Here is a 27,987-nt window from a genome sequence, read left to right as displayed (position 1 = left end):
TGTTTATTCTAATTCAATTTACTTGTTTCAATTTATTTTAATTTGAGATTAAATCTGATTCAAGTTGTAAAATTGACAGTTTTTATTCTTTCAACTTATTTATCAAATAAGATATACATATTAGTAATATAAATGTTAAAATTGACTTATTATTATTATTTATATCACCTTAATGCAAATTTTAATTTATGAAAGAAAGATTTTTTTTTTTTTAATTATTATTTTTATTGAATAACAATTGTTTTGGAAATAGAAAATTGTATAAAAAATAAAGGTTGAAATTAGACAATGATGTGTATATTGTCAAAAATGTCACATGCATTAGGCAAGAGCCTATAGCACAATAGTAAATTGTGATATTTTTACACACAAAAATAGCATTGATCACATTTTCTAGAGATTCATCATTTACCTTGCTTTCATTATTCTCTTGTTTTAATTAAATTATTTGATATAAGATTGATGTAGATACAATTTGGTAAACATTCCTCGTAGTTATTCAAGCATTTGAAGACATTTATTTAAACATGATGACTTCTTAAAACAATTCAAATACTGGAATATTTATAAAAAATTACTTGTCTACAAAGAACAATATATTCATCATCAATTACTTATCTACGAAGAACAATATATTAGTCATCTATGACATTCACTATTTTACATACGTTCTTTTAATACTATGGACATACTTGGACATCCTTGTATTCCTTGATGAATTCCACATGGTGCTATCCGTCCAAATGAGGGCCATCAAATTGTGGTCGCTGAGCCAAAACAACTCATCTGCCACTTCGAACGCCGACTCCAAGCCCTTCAATGCTAAACGATGAACTACACTGCTCTGGTATTGAATAAGCGGCCCTATTTCCCTCCCTCCTTTCTTCATCGTCAATTAGCAGCCCCACCATTTCCTCTGGATTGCCCGCTACATCATTTGCCAGCCAAGCATGAGGTCTTCCGCCGCCTTTACTCCACATCAGTTCCTGAACCACCTCTTTCATCGAAGGCCTCTTCTCCCCTTCCACGCTCAGGCATTCCGTCGCTAGCCCTGCTACTCTTCTTATCGACTCCATGTTTTTACCTTCTTCCTCCACATCAAGACGGGGATCTATGATTTCCCTGAATCCCCTCGTATTCACAGTGGAGAGGAAATGTATGGCCAGGTTGCTCTCGTTCTTCATCCTCTGGTACGAAACAGGTTTCAATCCCGTCAAAATCTCCACCAAAACCACCCCAAAACTGTAAACATCGCTTTTCTCTGTAAGCTGAATTGTTTGGAAATATTCAGGATCCAAATAACCCAGAGTTCCCTGAACAAGTGTAGTAATGTGTGTCTGCCCCATCGGCACCAGACGAGAAACCCCAAAGTCTGCAACTTTTGGATTGTAATCTTTGTCCAGCAGAATGTTTGAAGATTTCACATCTCTGTGAACAATCGGTATCGATGCTGCAGAATCCTAGTATGACAAAGCTTCAGCGGTCTCAGTGGCTATGCGCAGGCGCTGCTCCCATGGAATTTTCTGTTGCTCTTGCCTGTCGCCGTGCAGATGATCGAACAATGTTCCATTCGAAATGTACTCATAAACCAACAGGGGAACCGAAGTTTCCAGGCAGCATCCCAGCAACTTCACCACGTTTCTGTGATTAACTTGGCTCAAAATGGAAACTTCATTAACAAACTGGTCGATTTCTTCGGAATCAACTTGCTTTGATTTCTTCACAGCCACAACAAGTCCACTGTGCGGGGTGCCTTTGTAAACGGTGCCATATCCACCAGCTCCCAAGATCAAATTTTGAGAGAACTTATTTGTGGCCTTCTCCATCTCTTTCAAATAGAAGAGTCTCATGCTTTCTACTCCTCCTCGCGATGAAATTAATTTTTTGAGATGATCCCCTCCGTTCCTATGGAAGTTCTTTTACTTGTCAAGCTTGGATTTTCTCAGCTTCAAAATCCAGAAGAGACCTCCACCAGGATTAGCACAGCTATTAGTGACCCACATGCCCCTACATTCCTCAAGACAGGAAACCATTACTGCTGGAAATGTAATAACATATTTACATGTTTAAAGCTGAGAAATAGATACCTGTAATTACCGAAACAATTTGAAAGCAACGAACACCCGAGCACTTCTTGATTTCTGGAACAGAGGAGACCAAAATTAGAGTATAAGAATATAATCTAAATTAGAAACCAAAATTGATGGAAACAGATCAACAGGCCCATTTATACCTATACATCCTGTGCCGTTGGCGTATCCATCTCCCGTATAGCTCCCATTGCATTTGCACAAATAACCCCAGCCTTTATCTTCGGAGATTGCGTTTCGAGCACACTGGTATGAAATATGTCCGAGTCTAGCCCAGGAGTAAGTGTTATTTGGAATGGCCCAGTCTAAATGCATAGAGTAACGAGCACCTTGGAGTTGGAACTTTGCCCCGGGATTCGAACCGAAACTATCTTGGTCAACTATAGCAGAGGCCGAACAGCTGCAATTTTCTACACCATCGGATGTGTTGAAAACTGCAGCGACTAAAATCCTGGTGTAACCTCCAGGGACGGGTATCTTTCAACAACTATTGTCTTTGCAATCCCATGGTTTGACAGTCAGCGTCTGATTGCAGGTAGAATAGCAATGCCCCGTGTAAGAATGCGACTTCGTTCCAGTGGCCAAAAACGCTTTAAATATGCCATCAGTGTTAAAGCCAACCGCAAAAAAGTTATTAGCCTCAGAAATCCTGAAAGGCCCTTCATCAGAAAGATTGAACCCTTTGACGCTTGTAAAGTTAGCCGATCTGTTGCATAGCAAAGCGTACAAGGCAGCAACGTCAACAAGAATGCGGTCGTCAGATATATTTCGGATCTGTACTGGTCCGGAAAGGGTTTCAAGAAAGGGGATTCCAGGGTTAGAACTCGATTTTCCTCTGCATGTGATTTCAAAACCTGGCAAACCACAAGTGTTCTGGTCTAAATGGAAGGGGTAAGGTAGAGTCAGATTCCAACATGTTTGAACGCAATTAGCTACTTTGATTGACAAGAGCTGAGTAGCAAAGTAGAGCAAAATCCAAGGAATCAAACATATAATTGTAAAGGTCCTCATGTAGAACTAATTCAGTGGATCAGGAGGTGTCCAAAATGTGATATCAAGCCATGATCTCTGCAGCTCTGTATAAATCCATATCATCAATGGAAGCATCGTTGACAGTTTCAGGACGGCGTAGTTAATTGAAAAGTCGTCATCATAAACCCCTCTCGCTGTTTTGGATGGGTGGATGTCGTTTTTGGAGAAGTTAGAAAAAGTAATGTAAAGGAAGTGCATTTTCGTGGCTGTATAGCCACGGCTCCGTGTCATTCCATGTTGAGTATGGAGTCCGTGCCGGCTGGGGCACGCGTGGAAGAATGTAAAGGTAGATTTTTGTTTTTATGTTTCTGATTTGTAAGTTGGTTTATTTATATTATATTTATAGATTTTTGTAAAGGTTATTTAAGTAGGTTAAAGTTAAATTAATGTTAATAGTCATAAATTTTTGAATTACAACTTAGTTTGGTCATAAATGATTTAGAATAAATATTATTTAAAATATTTTAATTATTTTTCAAAATCTTTTAAGAATTTTGATATTTATATTATATTTTATTAAAGTTAAATTAATTGTAAATTATTATATTTAAAATGTCTAAGTGAAAATTATGTGAATGTTAATCTTAATTATTTTTAATATATGTGATTAATTTAAAATTATTCGTTTAAAAAAGTAACTTTAATAATATTTTAAACATAAATTAAAGTTTGAATTTATATGTTGATTACATTGTGATATAATTTTAAAATTTATTTAATTTAATTTATGTGTGATTGCATTGGGAACAAAGATATTCATTTTTATTCATGGCGCCCATTTTTATGTTTGATTCAATTTTGGTTCAAGTTCAATATTGTAAACTAAGTTAAATTTATAGCCATAGTTAGATTTATTAACAGTTAGAGACTAAAATAAATTAAGTTAGAGTTATTAATATTGTAAATTAAACATGAAATTAAATAGTATATAATAATATTATATTTATATTTTAACTCAACTTATACATAAATGTACTTTTAATCACATTCAATTATAATTAATTGGAATATATTTAGTTACTATTAATAATATTTTGTTTAGTATATCACAATAAAAATTAAGTTAGATTTATAGTTATAGATAATTTCAATCGTATTTTTTTTACTTTTATTTTTTTCAATATCTATAAAGTATTATTTCGATTCACTAATTAATATTTCTAAAATTATTAAAATTATAAAAGATTAAAAAGATTTTAAATTTTTTCATTGAAGTGTTTATTTTGTGAAGTTTGAAGTTTGAAGATTTAATATTTTAATATTTTAATAAATATATTATAACAAGTTATTAAAATGCTTATTAAAATAGAACTTGTATCTTGATAGCAATATCACACTTATAAGCGTATTATGTTAAAAATATTTTAATTTTTTTTTATAAGAAAATATTTAGAAATAAATAGAAATATAAACATATATGTTTAGAAGAATAATTTATACAATAAATTTAAATATACATTTTTATTAACATATAAAAATATCTTAATAGTAGTTTTATGTATTTATATAAATGTTTATGAAGACATATTTACATAAATCAAAATATCAAAATTCATAAAACGTTTTGAAAAATAATTAAAATATTTTAAATAATATTTAATCTAAATCATTTATGACCAAACTAATCTTAAGTTGGAATTCAAAAATTTATGACTATTAACATTAATAAATAACTTTAACTTACTTAAACTAACTTTTACAAAAATTTATAAATATAATATACATAAACTAACTTACAAATAAAAAACATAAACAAAAACCTACCTTTACATTTTTCCACGGACACGGTGCCTAGCCCTCATAGACTTCATACTCATCATGGCATGGCATGGAGAGGGAAAACGACATCCACCCATCCCAAACGATGGGGCTGGGTAGACGACGCTTGTTGGTTGAGTCTAAGTAGCATAAACAACATGATTCATTGTTTTGATTTAGTCAATAAAAATATTAAACAATTCAATTTTTTTTTAAAAGTTGAATAGTTCTAAGTAAATCTATTAGGGATCAAGTGTTGTGTGTAAGGTTTCAATATCCTTAAGGGCCCATTTGGCTACAAGAATTGTCAAATGCAGCATTCATCTATGTGAATAAGCTCTCTTTTGGTATTTGTGCATTCTTAAAATAAGTTTTGGAATATCATTTGGACCTATTTGGTTGACCTGGAAGAGGAGTCAAAATATACATATTCTATGTTTGGTTGCAACAATTGAAATAGGAATTGGAATAAGTTTTGTTTTAAAATTTTAATAATTAAATTATTTTATTTAGTTTGGTAATATTTTAAACAAACAAGATTTTTTATTTATAAAAACTCGTTTTGTATTAATTTTTTAAAAAGTTAAATTATTTTAATTAGCCTTTATTTTATTTTTAAAATTGACTTTATAAGTGAAAGTTATACCACAACCTCTGAAATTCATCTAAATTCAAAGGACATATTATATTGTATATTATAAATTTAATTCTAAATTAAATCAAATTATTTTAATGAGTATAAGATCAAAACTAAAATCATTTTATTTTTAAATGTATTAAAGAAAATAAAAAATACAAATAAGTCGAGATCATTAATATGACATTTAAATGATCTTTCAACATAGTTTTAATCATAAGACTAAACACAAGATTTATTTCTAAAAATAATTTTATGAAAGTTCAGAAAAGATATCAAATTTGATATTAGTCTTTTTTGTCATTTAAAAAAAAAAAGCATATTAAACGTTAAATAATGTTGACCTAGTTTATATCTTTTGATGAATAGAGAAAATAGTCCAAAAATGCATTTGAGTGACAAAATACAATCAAATAGCAAAGTCACAGACCCGACAACCCATCAAATTGGATTTATTAAAAATTGAAATAAGAATAAGCCATTCTTATTCCATATTTTTTTAGGAATTTCGCTATGCTAATTTTGGGGTCAAATTAGGATAGGCGAATTCTAATTCCAATTTTGTATTTTGAAAACAAATGTCAAATTGGCAAATGCGGGTATTTAGATTTTCCTATTCCTGCCCAATTCTTGCAATCAAAAGGGGCCTAAGAGATTAAATCAAAATTATGCCCAAACAAATTTTTGGCTACTTTAATACTACTAATTGGGAGGTTAAAATGACAAAAAGGTCAAGGTTATTGGACACATGATGGCTATTGGGGACTTTCCCCTTCCACTCAATTGTTAACTCTTAGCCTATAAAATTTCAGCACATAAATTATACTTAACAAGAGCTTTAATTGAGCTCGAGTCCCTCTCTTTTGTGCAAAATCAAAGTTATATGCAAAGGCATAAAGAAGGATATGGAAGGAATGAGAGTATCTTAATGGTAATGAAGGGGTTTAGAAGATTTGAAAGGGGTTGATTGTAATTTTTAGTTTAGATATTTGCATTTTATTTAAACTATTAATCTTATTGTTAATCAAAATTAATTTGGTCTAAAAGTAATCAAAAGAAATAGAAATTGTATATACATAATAATACTAATAATACTAAATTGTACCCATCAAAAAATAATAATAAGTTATATTTATAATCATGTTTAATTATAATGATGTGAAAAATAGAATATAAGAAAGAATGAATGATTAAAGAATTATTATAATTGTTTATGTAAGATATTTATATAGTTATGATATCTAAACTATAATTATGTACAAATGAAAAATGAGAAAGATAAAGAGAAGTAAAAAAAAATTTTACTTACAAATTTAGAAGTACATATAATATTTTTACATAAGTACATATATAGATAATCTTGTTACAAATTAGGATTGTCATTGTACCGAAAGATCGACTTGTCAATGTCTGATACAATCACTAGACTTATAGAAGATAGGATGTGGTTAAGCCATGTCACGAATCCTGAAGGGGAACTTTGGTGGTTAGTCCAACAAAAAGTTGTGTTCACAACCACTTGACTTCCGGAAGATGGTGCACTCATGAAAGTTCTTTTCAAAACTATTCAGCTTCCTTTCAAATTGTGTTGCTTCTAATACTGTAAGTAGAGAATGTGGCTTCTTATTTCAAGCTAGAAAAGATTTTACGTTTATGGCCTTTGATTTCAAACCTAAAAAGATTGTAGACTTTGGAGTTCATACATCAGGCTTTGAAGCCTCAATCTAGATTTTAAGGTTAATGGTTTTGGTTTAAATCTGTAAAGATTTTCAAGGTTAGAAGTTCATATTTTAGAGTTTAGAGCTTTCATTTCAAATTATGGCTTTTGGATTTTTTGCAAAAAGCCTAGGACTATTATATGGCTCCTCCCTAAAGGTATGTTAATATCATTTCAATTTCATTTTATCTTACTATCATGGCTTTTAATGTGTTTAAATTTCAGTTTAGCTTTAGTATTATAGCTTTAATGGGCACTTATTTTTATATGAAAATGCATGTTGTAGTAAAAATTAATACTGAAGAATTGTATCCTGATGGATTCACAAGGACCACACAAATTCATGTTTTCTTTGTCTCCATTTAATAATTAATATATATGGAATAGATTAATAATGTTAGGGTTTGAAAGCATTATATTTGAACTAGGGTAAGCATGCAACACGGTCAAATGTACCTAGTAATTTTAATTCGTGTCTTTCTACTTGTCTATAGGTTACTTTTTTTTGGATAGGAGATTTGATCTCAAGTAATGCCTTGGAAAATTGGGCTTCCATTATCATTATACCACAATTGTTGGACATGTAAGCAAAAATGCCATGCTGACTTGTAAATTTCATTTGGAAAATTGAAAAATTATTTGAAATGGTTCTAACAAGTTCTAATCAAATTGTTCATATAGAAGGGCGATCATAATTTTACATTTGATTGTAAAATATTTTCCAAGTCAAATTATTTTGTTAAATATTTTCATGTTGTCGTATTATATTGAATATAGCTGTCATTGTTGCCATAGTTTGCAACAATAGACAATGCTCCAAGAACAAAACAAATTTAAGTAGACATTGAGTAGTCTGCAGACAAAATGCACCAAAGACAAAAAAAAATAAAAAGATTTGTGAAAATACAATGATTTGTTTCCAAGAAAAAAAAATTTTCTACCACAAAATATGAACATAATGAAGAACAAAAGTTGAAATTTTCATGAGAATCCATTGTGTTTTCCATTTTTTGAAATTTGGTCAACAATCTATTTTATATGGAGGATAGTCACATCCATTTAAAAATACTATCGAATGAAAGAAATGTTCTTATTCAATTGCCAAATTATTATTATAGAGAGGCATCCACTAAACATTTTTAAATTTATAAGTTTTAGTACATACTCCTCAGTATAGTGATGATTTGTTGAACAATAAAATTCCTCCCTATTCATAAATAGGAAAGTATAAGCTCCATTTCCCCCTATTTTAGTTGCATTGAATTGCATAAAGTCTATGCATATCTATGGCCTACTATGAATCTCCTATTTTAGCACAGTTTGCTACCGAGCAATGTAAATTCAACTTACTTTTAAAAATACTTTCAAAAGATGATATGTATTCTCTCCCTTGGTTTTGCACAAGCAGAAACAACTAGGTCCCAGAAAACCAAGTTTTTCCAATCTATCAGGCATAAGCATTCAATTTTAAATAGCCATCCATGCAAGTATTCCTACTTTGACAAGGGAACTTCGCCCCAAAGTAAGTTTGATGACCACTTTTTGTTTTCAAGAGGCACTTCTTTTATTTGATATGCCAATTTTACTTTGTATTCCCCATTTGTAGCAAGGCTACATCAAATAACATCTTGTTCAAAATGAAAAAGATTTGACTCTTTGCGATCTTTCTCAATTTGTTCTTATATTCTTGTGAAACATTTTGCAATGAATTTCATAAACTTCCTACTCTACCATTAGTTAAATTTTCATAGGTGCCCTGTTGAAGTTGATGAACAATCAACCCCACAACTCCTAAGAATCACCTGCATGCAAACACCTGTTATAGAAGAGAGAAGCAAAAAACTATAGAGGCAGAAAATGCCAAATCCATAGACAAGACATTCTTGATGAGCAAAAAAAAAAAAGATTGCTATTATCAACAATGAATTAATCTCCCACAGCCTATAGAACAACGCATGTTCGCATCCTTGTAGAGATGAATATCTCTAAGGGGCTCCCTACTATGATGGAGTTGGCTTCTTCAAGTGGTTCTTGGACTCGACTTCTTGATTATGAAGGTATTCCCTTCAAATGTAGGAAATGTCACAATGTAATCACCTAAAAATGGTCATCTAGACTATTAGCCCCCTTCTCAACATTTTAGCTAATTTAATTAATCATTTACCTAGACCAAATTGCTAATAATCAATTAATTTGATTATAACCTATAGTTTGACTATGTTATCTCAAGTTCATTATTTGATTAAAAGAACATGTCCCCTTTTAATTAAATAAAAGACCCCATTCTTTTAACCCACTTAAGTGCCCATATAAAGTCTTTTTTCTATTTTACAAATTAAAAGAAAAGGCTTTGTGACTTTTATCTTATATGGGAAGTCTACTTATACTCTATTGGTTGACTTGTGTGTGCACATGGATCACTCCTCTTTTTGAACTCCACTGTTGATCGTCCATCATCTTGATCCTGATCTTTATTGTCTGTACGACTTTAAAAGGGAGAGAGTTTTTCCCCTGAAAGGATCCATCCACCATTTGAATATTGTTATGTTGTAGGTTTTTTGACAAGTTTCTTTGGAGCTTTGAGGAGAACTTCCATTTCTTGTCTTTGTTTTCTCATTCCATCACATTTAGCTTAAGATCATATGGCATGTTAGCATAGTTGCATGATAGCTTAGTTTCCTTTACTATAATCTAGCTCACATAGCATAATAGTTGGATTGTAACACTCTTATCATTGCTTAGAATAGCTGCATTTTGCATATTCATGTAGCTTAATCTTCATACTCACATTGCATCCTTGAGGAACTCCTTGTGGACATTTGCATTCTTGCATCTCGTCTTTGGAACCTCCCATTACATGGTTTACTAGCAAGAAGAGTATCTCTAAAGCTCACTTGAGAGCCGTCTTATTCTTGAAACATACTCTCTTGCACTTCGTGGATAGGGAGCTCTAAGCTGACATCCAAGCATTCCAAACTAATGGAATCCCTTGGATAGAAGGGTTTAGAGTGTGACACCTTTTGAGTGTACTTTTTTGGCACCCACTATGGGGCAGAACATCTTAGTTTTTCTTTTGTTTTTGCTGCATTTCTACATTTTCTGCATTTTCTTTGCAAGTTTTCTTCTCTTTTTTTACAGTCACAAATTTCAGGCGACATTTTTCAAGTTTCGTACAAGAATTCTCATAACTTTTGGGTGATACATTTTGGAGATAGTGTCGCACAACTATACTAAACACTGTCACCTCAGTATAGTAAGCTCTATCGCTTGGCTTAGGCAGAAATATCACACAGGAATATTCTATTGCATGGATATACTGAGAAGCATCACATGAAAAACCTCCAGCAAAAACTATCACCTGACTTAAATTTTCTTGTTGTTTGGGTGATTTTGTCAAATTTTCAGTTGTTGCTTGTTGCTTAATAGTTTTTACAAGTTTTAAACTATTTTATAGAGGTTCATTTACAAATTCCATATCATTTTGAAGCTAACTTGTGGGGCTAACGGTTGTGATTTTAGGTTGCTACCTTGAAACATTAACATTTGCCTAAATTGTCTTAAAAAAAACACATGTCAAAGCTTCAAATGCACAAGAGCTACTGACAATTGTTTGCAGGGTTGCCCAACACATAAAAACTCAAACTTGCTTGCTTTATTTTATTTTATGTGTGACATCTACTAGTTGTTCATTTTTTGTAGGCACATTAAACTTGCGATTGGGGTTCTTTGGTGATAGGAGAGTATGATCTTCACCCTTGTGGTGAATCAAAAATCTTGACTTGCCTTTGGATTTTGAAAGCAAGGGGATAATTGAAGCTTCTTGGTGTGTTTGGATGAAATGATTGGAATAGGACAGTATGCTCTTCACCCTTGTGGTGAATTAGAAATCTTGACTTTCAAAAGTTGATCTGCTTCTTATTTAGTATAGAATCTTTTAGAGGGCCTACTCTTGGTCAACCTAAGAGGAATGACCCAAGTGGGTACAAGCTAATACCCGCTATAAACTCAAGGCTATCAAGGACACAAAATCTTAGTAGATGTAGTGTTTATCTTTTCTTAGTGTGATCACTTATGGAATTTCAAACATATCATAGGGAGATCACTAGGAAAGAACGCTTAAAGTGCTCTTGTGACCACAAGGTCTATTACCCACCATAAGGTGGGGTCTCCCTTAATTGGGTGCAAGAGGAACATTATGAACATAAGCCCTTTCTAAACACTCTAAGTTAGTAGCTACCCTATTTTTCTACTCAACTTCTTGGTGCAAGGATCAATCCTAGTGGACTACCTAGATCACCCCAAGATTTTACATTCACCATATGTGTTCCATTGGTTGTTCTTATGGCATTTCCATGAAAAACCCAATATCTCTTGTAGGCAACCACTTGGTCAGAGGAAAAGGAGCATCAAGCATGGGCCAAGTTGTTGAGTAATGAACCATGACTCTAAGGTAGATTGCTTGGCTACTATTTTGAAATGTGTTGACCAGTGTTAACATTCTTACAAATCAAATATCTCGGTAACATTGGTAGGAAGTTTGTTCTGATATCACGAATGTGCGTTGGCAAGGTTGTTTTTAATCTTGTTCAATTGTTTGAGACATGTTAAAAAACCCTACTATTTTCAAACCTTATTGCTACTCGGCACAAACTGAAATCTCAAACTAATTGATCTAAAAACTACCTGATTGTTGAATTGAAACATAAGCTTTTGGAGTCAAAAACCTATCTTTTTACACAAAATTGGCACTTTATTGTCTATTCTTTGGATAAATATCACGCGACTGTCTTTTTCAAAAATTGTGTCACCCTGTTCTTCTAAGTCCACCACCTTGCTATACTAAGATCTATTGCCTCGCCTTGTGTGAACTATCACCCAGGAGAAAAGTGTCGATAGATATTTTAAACTATGTTGTACGACACATTATGTTGTCCTACTATTGCTTGGCTTTTGAGAAAGTATCCCCTAAGACTATTTGCTGCCAAAACTAAGTTTGTGTTCTAGTTTATCTGATCTAAGGTCCTATCACTCTAGTCTTTCCTAGTCTCGATTGCACATTCGTATGTTAAAGTTTGTCCTAAGTTGAAAAGATGGGTTTAGTTTGTCAGATGTAAGTCTCAAAACACCATTGATGAATCACTTGTCAAAATCCAGTTACCATTATATATTAGCTACTCGCTATTAATCTTCTTACTCACTCACTCAACTTGTGTCACCAGTGTTGTAAGTTCTTGAGCACTGTTTGACAAGCCATCCATTATACTTTGACAAGTGAATAATCTTGATTGTAAGAGCTTCAAATCTAACACACCTTTCTTGTACTATTAAGAAAAGATGAATCCTTACATGCCAATTACAACTAGATTTCAAGTTGGTAATGGTAGTCATAACCCTTTTGTCTTCAACCAATTAGAAACACCACCTAGGTACCCTCACGAACAATCTTGTGTGGAAGACCCTAATTCTACTCAAACACAAAGAACCAACATTCAGCATAATCTACTTTACAACTTTGAAAATCCATTTGGTACACCATTTGAGACATCTAAGGGTGAAAATAGTTTGATCACTATGGTGCACCCCGATGAAGTCCAATGCCACTTAGAAGAACAAGCGTGTGAAAATCAAAAGACCTTGGAAGCAATGTACACTAGGGAGAAACAACATCAACAAGCTGAAAATGATAATCATGCCCACCATGAAGAGAATGGGGGAACTTGCTCTCAAAATCCTTTTGATAGCAACGATGGCAACAACATACCTCCAAGGACTCCTAGAGTCACTGCAGGTGCATGCCCTTCACCACATAGACAATCCCATCATGAAAGTGATGAAGAAGTAACTAGCGAAGACGTTGTAAAATTCCAACAAGATGGTTTTGCTCAAAAACTAATGCGTACAGCTTTAGAGGAAAAGAAAGACCAATACTTTCAATACATGGCAGCAAGGGGATTCAAGGTTTTGATGTTGAACACATAATCTACAAACAAGAGCCCACCAAGGCTAAAATCTAAAGGAAAGAAATACAAGAATTGAGGAAAAAATTTGTGCAATTGCAAACTTCAAAAGAGCCACCTAAAACTTCATTTGTTGAATCAATATGTGTAAGGAACCTTGGCAACAAAGAATATAACCGTTTCCACATAACCCATAATAGATTTGAAATAAATATGGAATCAAAATCCACATGCAAGAGAATAGACAACATACCCACAAAATTGTGACACAAGATATACCCTAGGAAACCCTCGTTGAGGAAAAAATCCAACCTCCAAAAGCATCCATCACCATGTATTATTCAACAAAAAATACCATTGCAATACAACCATGGAAGCCTTCATAGTCATAGCCACAACCGAGCAAACTATGTGAACAAGCATGAATCCACACATCCCATGCCATGCTTCCAACCTTCACAAATGCTCCCTTGGCTAACCTATCAAGCCTTGTCCCACTCAACTCTTGCCTTTTTCACTCTTACTCTACAACAACTACCCTTGTGGTTGCTTATATAGTAACAAGTCCCACAAAACCACTAAGTGGTATTACATAAACCATGTGCTACCTAACCCACTGACCTCACATTTAATATTGGGCATTTAATTCTTTTCCCTAATATTAAATAATTACATTGAATATTTTCACAATGTTACAATACAACTCATCAAGAATATTTCATGGGAATCTTTCTATGTTACACATCCATCTAGTTTGAATATTACATGATAAATAAAATAATAAAATATAACAATATTATGCAATGTGTGCAACACCCATTATCTCAACAATCTCCCACTTTTTGTATACATTGCATAGGGTCAATTTGTAGCCACATAAATGAACAAGGGAACAATCCCTCGTAGCACATCCACCATCATGGATCAAACTACACCAAGTGCTCCATCTTAGTACCCGCAACAAAATCAAAGTATCCAACATCTCAAACATGAATGATCTCACCTCCTATTATGCCACTGCCATTGGACATAGATAGAAGCCACCCAAAGAGAAAGTCACCCAACCTACCACATTAGAAGATCATAAAATCCTGTACCAACTAAAATTCCAAGCACAAAAAAAAAACCTAATCCAAAGGTAATCACATGTATCCGTAGTTGTCAAAATATCCATAGCTGAAATAACATCCACAGCAAGTGCCAAACCCATCCAACTATCCACAACTCCAAAAGGTATATACCAAGTGAATATCACATCATCAACATATCCAATCTACAACCTGCAATCACAAGCCTCAAGAGCAATACCTGCCACATATATACCAAGAAGCTCCCACTGCAAAAGATAATGTCAAATCTATAACCAATCCACTCAACACATCTCAAAGAAGTGAATCCATGTAGTATCAAGGACATCCGCAATACATAAACTAATATTCTATAAGAATAACTCTCATAACAAGTCTCCAATGGTCTCCCAAATTCTCCACAACCAATAGAGGAAAGAGATAAAAAAATAACATGTCATCTCTCACATGACATACATGAGCACAAACCAGTGATCACAATCTCTAACCAATCTCAAATCCAATGTAGGAAAAATTGAACATCCAAAAAGTAACCAAGACTAGAGAAACCATGCAAATCATAACCTGTATCATGTCCTACACACACCTCTAGATCTAAATTGTGCAAGTATGATCTCCTCCATAAAACCCCAACAAGAAGCCTCAACAACACCCAAACCATACCATATAACTAATCATGGATGTAAGCCTCTCACAAGAAGATCAAACTCAATAAACCCATTCCTAAACCAACAAATAACCATTCCTAATCCAAGGAATATGCCCAATATAAAACCATCTCCCAAACTCAACCAACATAACAACATATGCACATGCAGATAACCAATGCTAAACCATCTCTCAAATGAACCCTCTAGAACTAATTCATGTACCGTAGCTCAAGATCCATATCCATGAAAGATAAATATAATGCACCTGAGAAAAACACTGGGCTATACCTCTCAAGTAGCAAACCGCCGAGTAGACTAAGAGTGGGGAATGGGAATGCTCATCAAGATACCCAAGTCTCCAACCAAGACTCATCTAAAAAAAATCTCCTCTCAAGTCCATATCAGGTGACTGCCCCTCGGACTTCCTGTTAAAACCATCAACCATCCCAACAAATACTTCTCTAATCCAAGAGAAATCAGCATCACCACTGTCTCTAAGTATCCATGAACATCTGTAACCAATCAATCCATGCCAACTCAAAATGCAACATAACAATATCGTGAAGTATCTAGCTTATGATTAGTGTACTCAATACCAAAAAACTAAACCAAGATCAATGTCAAAGTTCCAACCATGGCCTCAAGAACATAAACGTGACAACATGATCTAAAAATCTCAAACAAAGAGATAACATGCTCCACATGAACATACTATAACATGTCACAACTCTAAATGTGTATCAAGAGTATACCATGACATAATAATGAAACCATCCTCATACCAAGGATAACATGCCAAATAAAAGCATAAACCACTCCTTTGCCAAGAACCCTATGAGTCCTCAAGATGCAACCATCTCCACATACCATAAAGAATCATCTCCACACACCATGAAGATAACTAAGAACTCAATGAGTCCTCAAGATCTATCCATCTTCACACACCATGAAAATAACCAAGTGTACCATGCAAATGTCAAAGATGCTTCTGCAGCAACAGGATCTAAGACAAACCTCCAACATTTGCAAACACTCAATAAATATATCAATGCCAAAAAATCCCACTCAATTATGGTACCAAGTCACCTATGGAATCATAAATCCATCTCCTTCATGAAGATCCAAACCAAATCAGGAACTAATCCTGCACTGTCACCTCATCACTGTCACAAGCTCCCACTAAACCGTGTATCCAAGCTATCCATGAAATCATGATGAAAAAACTCATCCTCTGTATATCCAATCATGTCATGCCAAAATCCATGACACCATGATCACATCCATGAATTGAGCATCTGTCTCTCAAAGTGTCCAACCTGTCAACATAGAATAGTCAACCACAATCCTCCACCATGACTGTACTTGGTAACAACATCTCATCCCTTCTACATGAAGATAAATCAAAAAATCATGTGACTTAGGGCATAGCCAACCCAAATCCAAGCCACCAATCTAAATATGTATCAATAATGAAAGATCAATGGGAAAAGACAACCCATTACCAAGCCATAAATGCAACCTATAAGTATAGACCGCTCACAACAGTACACAACTTGTAGATCCAACAAGTTATCATACATATCCAAACCAAACACTGATAACCATATCGTCATGAGACCAATCTAAAATATGAACTGAGTATACAATGACATCAAATCTTAAATCTCCAATGCCATAAACTCACAATGTTACCATAGTCAAAATATATCTATAAACTGTTCAGATCAATATATCACCAAATAAATCATGCCAAACCTGCACTAAATCTAAACAAATGTGTAGAGCTCTCCAAGAGCTTTCCGTTGACTACTCAAAGTCCAAAATCTGATTTTGTATGCCCAAGTTATGCCCTAATCCATGCTCAAAATAAATAACATCTAATTTTATGGCTCTTAAAACCTGAAAAAATCTCAAAATCACAAAACAAAACCTATACCATATTTTAGTGCTCTAAATTAGCTTTCCAACGCCTATAAGAACTCTAAAATCTGATATCCTGGGAGAAAGATATGGTCATTTTACTAAGACAGTCTTTTTACCATTTTCACTGCGATTTTTCATTTTTTATTTTTTTTCGACACAAATTTTGACGGGATTAAATTTGAACATGGCCAAACTAGAGCATATTATACATCAAAATTTATGGAAATGTTGACCAAGATCCAATGATGAGGTCTATTTTTCCCCAGGAGGTCATTTCTGCAAGCTCCCTCCTAAAACCCTCATTTAAATGAAACATCTGAAAAATCCTTTTCTCCAACAATTTCACATGCCCAAATGTTTTAACATCTCATCATAACAGCAAACCCAAAGCCCTTAGATCTATAATAAATCATTCATATATCTTGCCATTTTCTTTTATCCTCTCATTCATTCTCATGGATTCAATCTAGGGTTACAATAATAAAACCATAGCTCTGATACCACTTGTAAGGAAACTTGGCAACAAAGAATATAACCGTTTTCACATAACCCATAATAGATCTGAAATAAATATGGAATTAAAATCCACATACAAGAGAATAGACAACATACCCACAAAATTGTGACACAAGATATACCCTAGGAAACCCTCATTGAGGGAAAAACCCAACCTCCAAAAGCATCCATCACCATGTATTATTCAGCAAAAAATACCATTGAAATACAACCATGGAAGCCTTCATAGCCATAGCCACAACCGAGAAAACTATGTGAACAAGCATGAATCCACACATCCCATGCCATGCTTCCAACCTTCACAAATGCTCCTTTGGCTAACCTGTCAAGCCTTGTCCCACTCGACTCTTGCCTTTTTCACTCTTACTCTACAAAAACTACCCTTGTGGCTGCTTATATAGTAGCAAGTCCCACAAAACCACTAAGTGGTATTACATAAACCATGTGCTACCTAACACACTAACTACACATTTAATATTGGACATTTAATTCTTTTCCCTAATATTAAATAATTACATGAAATATTTTCACAATGTTACAATAAAACTCATCAAGAATATTTCATGGAAATCTTTCTATGTTGCATGTCCATCTAGGTGGAACATTACATGATAAAATAAAATAATAAAATATAACAATATTATGCAATGTGTGCAACACTCATTATCTCAACAATATGCACTCTTCCATTTGGTAGGAGTTTATACATGCTACCATTTCCTAAGGATATAGAAATTCCTAAGTATGAAAAATACAATGGAAATGGTGAACCTCACGATCATGTGAGGCATTTTTATGCTATTAGCATGGATTTTATGCATGAAGACACCTTTCTTATGCATATATTTCGTAGAATTCTAAGAGGGCAAGCCATGGAATGATTCACAAAATTGAGTCCCCCTCTTAAAACATTTGATGAGCTTGCACAACACTTTATCCAACAATACTCCTACAACATTCAACATCTAGTAACTATGCCGGACTTATTGAACATCAAACAAAAATTGGGAGAACTTTTTGCAACATACCTTCAACAATGGAAATCCTTATACTCTCGGTACCCTCAACAAATTCCTGAGGCTGAAAATTTTGACATTTTTGTTAATACGCTTGTACCTGAGCTATACTTTGATCTAAGAAAATAGTTATTCACATCCTTCAACACCATGGTTGAGAGTGCATATTGCATTGAGGATGTTGCTATCAAAAAGGGTGACATTGTTATAAACAAAGACAAAAATAACAATGGAAATGGTAAAGACAAAGGCAAACCTTTGAATAAAAACAAGTATGTTGTCAATGATGGAGTAATGGACACTAATAAGACCAAGGAACCTACATTTAACCTTTCTAATGCTATCTATGCTTCAAAATAACAAGAAGGTTCCAAACCACCAATATATAACCAAAGCTCTAAGTTTACCAAAAAATGATGTGTTTATACACCAAAGGTTGAGCCTTATGAAGTGGTCTTAAAAAACTTAATTGCAAACAAGTTGGTTACTTTACTAGATAATTCTCATCCCTATGACCCATCCACTAAACCTTCTTGGTGGAGAGAGGATCATATTTGTAGTTATCACCATGACAAAGGTCACAACACTGAAAACTATTTCAAGCTCAAAGATGTAATTCAAGATCTCATTAAGGTTGGTAAAGTTGTCACAGATGGCCTCGTCAAAAATGGTGACCCCAAAAAGTGCGCCTTTGGTGTCACATCTAGAAAATAATTAGGCTACATTATCTTAGAAAAAGGCATTGAGGTTGATCCTAAAAAAGTCCAAGCTAACATGGAAATGGCTCCCCCAAGAACTATCAGTCAACTTAGAAGTCTACAAGGACATCTACAATCCATAAAAAGATTTATTTCTCAATTGGTTGATAAAGCTCAATCTTTTAACAAGAATTTGCATAAAGGCCCTACTCATATCTAGAATGAAAAATGTCAACAAAGTCTAGACCAAATCAAAGGCTACTTGGCTAAACCTCTAGTTTTGATGCCACCTATTCTAGGAAGACCTTTGATCTTGTATATCTCAACTACAACTTCTTCTCCATGAGCACTATTAGCCCAAAGTGATGAGACTGGTAAAGAATGAGCTATATATTACATCAGTTGAAGTTTGGTTGCTTATGAAATGAACTACGCCAGTATCAAGAAAGCATGTCTTGCAGTGGTCTTTACTTCTCAAAAACTCTGACATTACATGTCGGTACATACAGTTCACCTAATTGTTAAAATTGATCCTTTGAACTATTTGTTGAGAAAAGTTGTGCTTACTGGTCATCTAGCTAAATAGATGATGATTCTTTCAGAATTTGACATTCAGTATGTCAAACATAAATCCATCAAAGGATAGGCTATAGCTGACCAATTGGCTAATTTTCCACTAGAGGATACAACACCCATGCAAATTGAGTTTCCAGATGCCTCAATTATGTACATCACTGAGAGAACTTGGAAAATGTTCTTTGATAGTTCTCATGCATAGAATGAAGCTGGAGCTAGAGCCTTGTTTGTTTCCCCTCATGGATATACGATCCCCAAATCCTACAAACTCTTATTCCCTTACACAAAAAAAATTGTACAATATGAGGCATTAACAAATGGGATCAAAATGACCCTTGAATGGAGAATCACTGAATTGCACATCTATGGAGATTCTCAACTTGTTATAAACTAAGTGACCAATGAATATCAAACAAAGGATGACAAGTTGATCCCTTACAAGAAGTCGATAGATGCTCTAAGGAACTATTTCACTTTTGTGACATTCTAGCAAATTCCTAGAGTAGAAAACAATGTTGTTGATGCTATGCTCACTCTAGCATCTATCCTCCAACTACAAGAACATGAATCATGATTTGAGTTCCTGGTGGAAGAACTACATCATCCTGCCTATGATTCCTTAGACAACTAGGTGATCTACACTATTGTAGGTCACAATTCCTCTCACTATGTGGCTATCTTCTCCTACCTGCATGACTAGGTTATTCCCGAAATGCTCACACACAACCAAAAATGCCAACTCCTCCGCAATGCTTTACATTACACTTTGGTCTTTGGTGACTTGTATAGAAAGAGTCTAGATGGAATGTTGCTTAGGTGTTTAGAACTAGAAGAGTTCAAAAAGGCACTCGTTGAAGTCCACGACGATATTTGTGGGGCACATTCTAATGGCCTTGCACTTGCTTGAAAATTGCTTAGGGTGGGTTATTATTAGCCAGCCATGCAAGTCGATGTTGTTCGTTATGTCAAGTCCTGTTAGAAATGTCAACTTCATGGCAACTTAATTCGTGCTCTTGGACATGAGTTGATTCCCTCTATGACATACTATCCATTTCAACAATGGGCCTTTGACTTGGTATGCAAAATTCCTCCAAGTTCATCTAGTGGTCACAAGTTCATCATCACAACAATTGAGTATTTTACCAAATGGGTCGAGGTTGAGGCACTCTCTACTACTATAGGAAAACATGTTGCCCTATTTATACTGAACCACAACATTTATCGTTATGGTATTCCTTCCTCCATTGTTACTAATAATAGAGGTCAGATCAAGAATAAGGACCTCAAACAACTATGCAAGAAATTTTGAATCAAACAACATTGGTCCTCTATCTATTACCCTCAAGGGAATGACCAAGATGAGGCCTCCAACAAAACATTTCTAAAGATCTTACATTGCATGGTTCACAATTCTAGAAAAGATTGGCACCAACAAATAAATCTGGCACTTTGGGCCTACAAAACTACCATTCATACTCCTACAAGGGCCACACCCTTTTCTTTAGTCTATGGCTCTGAGGTTGTTCTCCCATTCAAAGTTGAGATACCCTCCTTGTGAGTCTCTTAACATGGGTTGATAACTGATGAAGACCATCGAGCTATGCGAGTACAAGAATTAAAGACTCTTGATGAGTGTCATAAGGTTGCTTTTGATCACATTAGGGCTTATCATAAGTGCATGTCTACTTAGTATAACAAGAAAATTCACCCTCATGAGTTTCAAGTAGGTGAACTTGTGCTTAGAGAGAATCCAATAAATTAGTAGCATAGAGAGTAGAAGGGCAAGTTTAAACCTAACTGGTTAGGCCTGTACATTATCACAATAGTATTTGGGTTTGGTGCTTATCAATTGTCAACTCTTGAAGGTGAAAAACTCACAGAGCCTATAAGTATCCTACATTTGAAGAAGTTTTATTCTTAAAGGCTCAGTACTGAACTATCTTGTACATACTTATTGATCTTGAAAAAAATCCTAAAAATTAGAAAATGTCTTGAAAAAATGATCATCTTAGTGAAAAATTAGCAATAGGCACTTTGATGTATCACCAAAAAAATAAAAAAATCTCAACAATACAAAAAAATTGAAAAAAGTCCTGAAAAAATCTGTCAAGTGGTGAAAACCTAGAAACAGGCATTGCTTGAGACCCTTGCACCTATGTCTATTAGTCTCATTCACCCATTTCACTACACATTTCCTAGCTTGGAATTGTTTCTTTGCCTCATCTCAGGGGCACAACTACTTAGCCTACTTGAGGTTTCCTTGTGCATAAGGGTTTCCTTGGCAACTCACAAAACAATGTTTCTCAACACTACCCCCAACTTGACATCAAGTGTTTCTCAACAATTTTCAAATAGTTTACCTACAGTCTCTGATGTCACAATATTTCTCACTATCAAAATCAAGTCTTGAAAAAATGACCAAGTGACTTACACACATGCACTTAAACACTTAAATAACTGAACTATGTTGATCTTTATTTTCTTTGTGTGTTTTCTATGTTGATTTGTTTTCTATATGTTCCCTCCCTAATAGTCTTTTGAGGATGTCATTGACTAGAAGACTAGGGGCATGGGGTATGTTTTCTTGATTTCTGCTTGTGGGTATACTTTGTTTGTCTAAAGGTGTTTTCTAGCATTCAAGCTTGTCCTATTTGACACTTTGACTTACAAACATATCATCCTTGACTATTTCTGGAAGACTGCACTTGGTGGTTACCCTAGCACTTATGCCTTGATACAAGTGTAATTTTGCTATACTAAACTTAGGGAATCTAATCATCCATTCATCCTAACTTACATGTCTCTGATGCTTAGATTGGATTTCGACATACCTATCTGATATTGATCATATTCATATCCTCATAGTTATACTAGTGATGGTTGTATGATCTCATGATGTCACTAAATAAATGTTCAATGATGAAATTAGAGTCTAAATTTTATGTGTTTCTTGCTGGTAAACCACTTTTCATATTAGCTTGCATTATAGGTTCATTTTCTAGCTTAGTCTTGCATTTCTACATATGGGGAGAGCTCTCTCTTCATCTTTTTTGCAGACATATCAAGTAACTTTTTTCACATCTTTCTTTGCTTTCTTCTTTATCATGTCTTTTCACATTCTTGATCTTTTGCTTTACCTCTATTTTGCTATCTTGTCATCACAAGGGGTTAATCTAAAAATCACATTCAATCTATCATGTTTTCAAAAACATAAGTCTATATCATGTACACATGAGAGCTAAAACATCATACATGAGAGAGATACATGAGCATATTCACATACACATCAAAGCAATGCATACATGAGCAAGAAATAGAAACAGAAACATCACATGAAAACTTAAAATACTGGAAAATCCATCAAAATGAGACAAGTACACAAATCTCTTGATCAAATCTAGTAACTCATATGTGTGTGTGTGTGTGTTAGTACGCATACAAATATGGTATACAAAATTTGGATATTCATCTCAAAAAATATGGTGTACAATCAAAACTATCATAAATGCCAAAATCGGCCTATGACTGACTCACACCCTCTACAGCTAGTGGTGGCCCTAGTGGTGATGCCTATCTCTTATGTGGTGGTTGTACCACACCCCCTAATATACCTGCCCACTTTGAATAGTCAAGAAGTCCTTTCCCTAGTGGTACCACACCCCTATAGGAGGCATAATAATATGTGGCTCGTGCACCATGATGCGATGCCTCTTGCTGATCTGATTTAGGAATTATAAGATTATGATTTGATGCTAACAATCAAATTTAATTTCCTGATCTAGGCAATAAATGTGTGGCTATGTTCTTTAAACCATTGAAATTACAGAAAAGAAGATTCAAGAATTGATATAAAGGAATTTTAACCAATTACGTGCAATTAAATATGCTTTAACTGAAGAAAATTAATGTATTGAAAAATGCAATAAAAGAACATCACATAATTGAAAGAAATAGAGACGAGAAAAGAGACACAACACGATTTGATCTCAGAGTTTTCCCTATCAGGACTATGTCTCCAAGTCTAGCTCCAACTGGTGGACCGATCTGATTGACTCCAACTCAAGTACAATGTGTTACAACAACAATCCCTTGTAGAACAACAACATTGCACTGCTTCGTTGTTTGAGATTGAAAGCACGTCCTCCAAATTTTCTCTCTCCTCAAGGAAATAATTATAGAAAAATCCTCAATATTTTGTTAGCATAATACTCACATCAATTTCCCTATCAATTTGGCATTATTTTCCTTGGCTTCATCAGTTGGATCAACTGAATGCCTATCAAAATCTCTATCAATTTCCTATTTTGAAAATGACCTATCCCCCCATTTTATACAATTTTTTTTCCCCAAAATGGCCTAAAACTAAAAATTACATAATTATGCATAAAAACAAAATTCCCCCCCCTTTGAATAACTCCTTTTCCATTACAATTTTGGCATCACATAGGGATTTGGGAGGTTAAACAATTAAAAAATAACCATATATCCCTATTTTAATAGGGTGCCATTCAAGTTTGTTTAAACTTAAATATAATCAATGCCTATTATATCCTTGAGCACGCAAGTGGCACAGCAGTGCTTGAGATTTTGTTACACCCACCAGTCCTAGTTTCAAATCCGGTGGGTTGTCTTTTAGTGGGGATTAGCTGGTGGTTAAAGGATAAATAGGAAAATTCACATATGGTATTTAAAGTTATTTGGTGGCCCAATGACCACTAGCTATTTTTGGTAGCCAGTGGTCACGGGTTCCACCTCGGCTTCAACCAACTTTGTTGACAGCTGCCACCTGTCGCTGACATGTGATGACGTGTTGCCACGTAGATATCGAATGGATTGCCATGTCAGCTCTGAGGTGCCACATGGGCTTCCTGCCATACACATGGCACCCAAAATTTTTGCCTCCTACTGTGCCACGTCTCAATCACTGATTGGCTGATTTACATCTTTTCGCCACATCATGATGCTAATGTCATCATCTGGTCAACTAGGGCATTTTGGTCAACTAAACTTTGACTAAGCATATCTTTTGCGTACGAGCTCCATTTTCAACGAAACAAATGTTTTTGGAAAGCTCTTGACGAGACCTTTATTTTGATGCCGACTTTGACCAATTTTTGAGAGTTCAAAATTTTTCCTTTTTGATGACCTTTGATAAAGGTTTGACTAACCCTTGACTAGCCATATCTCAAGCATACGAACTCCTTTTTCAAGGGTGGACATCTTTTTGCCACATCATGATGCTGATGTCATCATTTGGTCAACTAGGGCATTTTGGTCAACTAAATTTTGATTAAGCATATCTTTTGCGTACGAGCTACATTTTGAATGAAACAAATATTTCTAGAAAGCTCTCGATGAGACCTTTATTTTGATGCCAACTTTGACCAATTTTTGAGTATTCAAATTTTTTCCTTTTTGATGATCTTTGACAAAGGTTTGACTAACCTTTGACTGGCCATATCTCAAGCATACAAACTCCTTTTTCGAGTTGCGTTGGATTCAAAATTTCAAGGACTTCAATCTGGTGTTGATTATTGGAGTTTTGGAGATACTTCAAAATTTAAAAATATCCTTTGAATCAAGCCTCCCCACTGAAAAGAAGCTTTTGGACCTTTGAAAGTTTATTTTTACATAGAATGCAAATGAGGGCATGTTCGCCTCACCTGTCCAGTATCATCTATACAAACCACTGGAATTCTGAATATCTAGACCATCAAACACATTATGAAGAATGACATAACACTATTAATACAACCAACCATACATCCACTAGTTTCCACTATTACATCCATCACCCACATAGTATGAACTAGTAGAAATAGAAGCAATAAAACTGAAATAACTGATGAAATGGAAAGAGTATCAACATTTTGGACCTCTCATACAGAAACATTACTAGAAAATGAACCTATCAAATCCTCTTTTACCATCACTAGCTAAAGACTGGATTCTGCTTGCACCTGATCCTCACTAGTTGTTGCAAACGTGAGAGTCAGTTTACTACTTGCATTAACAATCATTTTCAAATGTCCTATGTTTACAATTGATCCTGCATTCTTCATGTGATGAGCTCTTATAATGTATTCAATTCCATTTTTAAACAAGTGATACCTATTATGTTCCCTGTAGAAGATAGCTTTCCTATCATATAAGTACGGGCTACCCAACACAATCCCACAGATGTCAAGTGGAACCACATCAAACTCAACCTCATCTATGAACTTAGATGTTATTGAAAATCATAACTTACATTGCTTAGTGACTCGCAATCTGTTATCATTGCACACTCAGCTTAATGGATAAGGTCTCCTATGCGACGTAGTTTCCAATCCCAACTGTTTAACAACTTCCTCTGAAATTAGATTAACTTGGGACCCACTATCTATCAATGTGTCAATTTTAGTGTTCTTTGAAATCACCATTATATGAAAAAGTTCACATCTTTTACTATCTTTAGGAACAACATAACTTTTAGAAGTAGACGCACATGAAACATTAGTGGTAGAATCAACGTAAGCTTTACCTTTCAAACCCATAGCTAATATTGTTGCTTCATCACCAGAATATGATCCAAGATCCTAAACAACAACTGTAGACTTTTTCTTACCCTTACAATGCTTAAACCACTTTGGTTTCAACTCTAGATGCAATTTCCAGCACTTCTCCTCAGCATGTCCTTTCTTTTGATAATGCGAACAAGTAGGCTTGTCACCTTCCTCTTTCTTCACTATGGATGCCTTCTTTCCTTTCTTGATGTTTTTAGGGGGAGAAAATTCCTTCTTAGAATTGAAACTCATGTTTCCTCCACCTACTTCAATATGAATTTCTTGAACACATACTTCATCAAAGTTAGAAGGACTAAACATCAATATTGTATGCTTCAAATATGAATGCATTCCACTTGTATACTTTAATAAAGTATCTTGTGTATAAAGAGGAATTCCAAGAGTTAATGACTTCTTCCTAAACACCTATGCATACTCTTGTACTAATTATCCTTTACCTTGCCTTATATTTTGCCAATCCATAATGGCTTGTTGCATATAACCTAATGGATAAAACTATTTCTTCAAAGCAGAAGTAAATTCATACCAAGATGAGATGATTTTACCATGTTCAACAAGATTATCCTAGATCTTACTCTCCCACTAGACTAATGTGGTAGCTCCCATTCTGAGAGTAGCTAGCTGGATTTTGGAAGAATCATTCAAAATCTTCTAAACCCTATAATACACTTCAATCTGCTTAAGCCAATTATCCAATTTCTCTGCATCCAATTCACCACTATATATAGGCAAATCAAACTTAACATCCAATTTTAACAAAGGCTCATTGGCTTGCTAAGATTTCTTTGAAGAATAAGTAAACAAAGAAGATGAAGAAGACAAAGAAGATGATGAAGATGGAGACGAAGGTTCAGGAGGGTCACTACCACCTCCTACTCCTTTACCTTTCACATCTTCTAATAAGGATTTTTCTTCCTCCTTCTTGTTAGCTTTATTCGCTTTCCTCAACTATTGTTCATGTCTCTCTTGGAGAAGAATGTCAACCAAAGCCTTTAACTCCACAAAAGATCTCTGAAATGCTTCTGCATCAAACTCAGGAACATGGTGTTCATATGCCATCTCTGATCAAGGAAAAGTTCTCCTTTTACCAATCTCTGGATTGAACTCTTCAATTTCACCTTCTCCTTGTTTTAATCTCAACTTGGTTAACATTCACCACCTACAATTTCTCTACGAAATAGGCTCTAATACCAAACTTGATCTGATTTAGGACTTATAAGATTATGATTTAATCCTAACAATCAGATTTAATTTCCCAATCTAGGCAATAAATGCATGGCTATGTTCCTTAAATCGTTGAAATTATAGAGAAGAAGATTCAAGAATTGATATAGAGGAATTTTAACCAATTACGTGCAATTAAATAATTCTTTAATTGAAAAAAATTAACGTATTGAAAAATGCAATAAAAGAACATCACATAACTGATAGAAAGAGAGACGAGAAAAGAGGTATAACATGATTTGATCTCAGAGTTCGCCCTATCAAGACTACATCTCCGGGTCCAGCTCCAATTGGTGGACCGATCCGATTAACTCCAAATCAAGTACAATGTGTTACAACAACAATTCCTTGTAGAACAATAGCATTGCACTACTCCGTTGTTCAAGGCTGAAAGCACGTCCTCCAAATTTTCTCTCTCCTCAAGGAAATAATTACACAAAAATCCTCAATATTTTGTCAGCATAATACTCATATCAACTTCCCTATCAGTTTGGCATCATTTTCCTTAGCTTCATCAGCTAGATCAACTGAAAGCCTAT

At 34.4% G+C, this 27,987-nt stretch overlaps 1 pseudogene across 1 annotated transcript; it reads right to left on the bottom strand.

Moving 5' to 3' along the window:
- Positions 1-578: 578 nt before the first annotated feature.
- Positions 579-3,198, bottom strand: LOC149578815 (wall-associated receptor kinase-like 8; annotated as a pseudogene). Its single transcript, XR_016364852.1, has 3 exons — positions 2,234-3,198; positions 2,088-2,141; positions 579-2,007 (listed from the first exon to the last, which is right to left on the bottom strand). The product of XR_016364852.1 is annotated as a wall-associated receptor kinase-like 8 (transcript).
- Positions 3,199-27,987: the final 24,789 nt, after the last annotated feature.

This window comes from Cupressus sempervirens, chromosome 1 (genome assembly GCF_028749045.1).
Source record: "Cupressus sempervirens isolate cs-2001-9-10 chromosome 1, ASM2874904v1, whole genome shotgun sequence".
NCBI lineage: Eukaryota > Viridiplantae > Streptophyta > Pinopsida > Cupressales > Cupressaceae > Cupressus > Cupressus sempervirens.
This window is presented reverse-complemented; position numbering and strand designations above follow the sequence as displayed.